A 2548-nucleotide genomic window follows, 5' to 3' on the forward strand; every position below is an offset into this window, starting at 1 on the left:
ACAAGACCAGCCTGTCATTCTTCTCAACTGTCATAAAGAAATGTCCAGCATGTTTAGTTGTTCTTAACATTCATCGCAGGAATCAGTCTATTAAATCTCTTTTGAACAAACTCCAATACCATTATATCTTTTTAAAACGAGGGGACCAAAACTGTCGACAGTGCATGAGGACTCACAGACCCTGCACAGTTGGAACGAGGCGTCCATACTTTTTAAACTATAACCCCATAGTAATAATGGTAAAGTTCCATCTGACTTATTAACTATTTGCTGCAGTTGTCTGCTAGCCTTGTGTGTTTCATCCTCAAGAACACCCAGGTTATACTTATGAACACCGCACTTTTAAGGAGTTTCTTTCGATTTTAATCGTAGTCTGCCTTTTGACACTTCCTCTCAAAGTGCATGAGCTCACATTCCCGACATGAAACTGCATCTGCCAAGTTTTTTCCCGCTCACTCAGACTATCTATATCTCTTTGCAGATTCCCACATCCTCTTCACAACATGCCCTCCCACCTATTTTGTATCGTCAGCAAATCTGGACACGTCACGCTGTCACTTCCTCCAAGTCATTAATACAGAAACAAATAATTAAAGCCATATGAATGACCATTCTGCCACTCGACGAATTATGTCTTTCCAACTTGAAAAATACCTACTAATCCTGATTCTGTGTCTTCTGTTAATTAAACAATAGGAAGTCCATGCTCATTTATTACCCAACACCGTGAACTCTGACCTTGTGCTATAACCTTTTATGTGACCCCTTTCTGAGTGCTGTGGAAAATTCAAGTACACTTCATCTACGGGCTCCCTTTATGAACTCTGCTTATAAAATTAGCAAGCATCTCTTGGAAAATTGCCAAGCGCAGATTTCCTTTCAGCAAACGATGTTGACTCAGTTTGACTGCAATCATCTTTGGTGAATGTTCTGCTATTTCTTCGTTTACATTGTTCCCTAGCATTTTCCGTCTGCAATTGGAGCAGATGGAAGCCGTTTGGCCAATCAGGTCAGCTATACCTTTTAGTGAGGTCATGGCTGACATGGTAATCCTCAACACCACTTTTCTGCCTTATCCATGTGGCCTTTGACTCCCTAAATGACTAAATATCTGTCTATCTCAGCCTTGAATATACCTGACCTTGACAGCCTCTGTTTTCAAGAATTCCACAGATATGCTTCTCTCTGAACGTGAGAATATCCACCTTATCTCTGATTTAAATGGGCACCTCGTTTCCCTGAGATAACACACCCGGGTATAAATCAGAGCACAACAAGCCTTCAAAGTTAGGTATGAACTCAACGGCGTCTCCAGCGCCAGTTGTAAGTACTTAAAACATTTTGTATTTTGATTTCTAGTTAAACCAACTGCCCTGATTTGCTCGTTAGATTTGCTAAAGACGAATCTGCTCCAAACGGACTTCATTGGCTGTGATTTAGGTGGTGGTGAAAGGCGCGATAAAAATACAAAAACATAATTCTTTCTCGATCCATTGCCCTGATAATTAATCTCTCCGCTCATGGAAATGGATCCTTTCCATCTACTCTATCTCTCATCAATGTGCTTAGTTCAATTCAATCCCCCCAACAGCCGACTCCGTTCTCAACAAGTACAGGGTGACAGTTAATATTAGGGGTCGTGGCACCGATATCGCAAATCAAATGCTCGCCTTTCCTGTTAGAACCATATCATAAAAAATTTTAAAAGAGTTATTTGTGGCTGAGTAGTTAAGGCAATGGATTCGAGATCCTTTGGGGTTTTCCTACCTCGGCTAGAATCCTACCGTCTACGTTTCTGTAATGTGCAGGTTGTAAATGATTTGTTGCTGTCGGAACAAGCTAATGCTTTTTCAAGTCTGGTAGTTTGTTGACTTTCAGGAAAGACGCGTTCTGAACAAGAATCTAACTGTACTCAAAACCTTAGCTCTGTTTCTCTATCCACCAATGCAGCTGGACCTGTTGAGTTTCTGCAGTATTCTGTGTGTTTATTCTGCGTAACTGCTGTTTTTCATGAAATGTCTTCAATCCCAGTCCTCTGGCAACTGACCCTTGTCATTGGCAAAGTTTCTCCCGACGATCAACCCGCCCATCCCCACCCCCACCCAACCCCATCATTACATACAGCCCGAGGAAATCTCCGGTTTTGCTCCTCGGGATTCTGTCCACCAAACGGGACTTCCTCATCTCTGGACATGGTGCAAGAGATTTTGGGAAAATATTGTCAGTTGGCAGGGAGAAAAATATTATGAAGCAAAACAGAAAACCCAATCTCCAGCAATGTGAATCTTTAGAAACGTTTTGAGAACTGGAGCTGCAACAGAACGGTTGCCGTGCGGTCTAAGGCGCTAATCTCTTTGGGGACTTATGATCGAATCCCATTGGTACCGTTGTTTTGCTGGGCTGAGAATGTTGCATGGATGATTTCTGTTTAAACTGCCCGAACGAAAATGCGCTGTCTTTTTGAGCACTTGCAGTCAATGACGAGTGACAGCGCAGAAGCTCCAAGAAGCCAGCGGTCCTACTGAGTCTCTGCATGTTCTCCTCACAC

Source organism: Rhincodon typus, chromosome 8, assembly GCF_021869965.1.
Source record: "Rhincodon typus isolate 14 chromosome 8, sRhiTyp1.1, whole genome shotgun sequence".
Lineage (NCBI taxonomy): Eukaryota > Metazoa > Chordata > Chondrichthyes > Orectolobiformes > Rhincodontidae > Rhincodon > Rhincodon typus.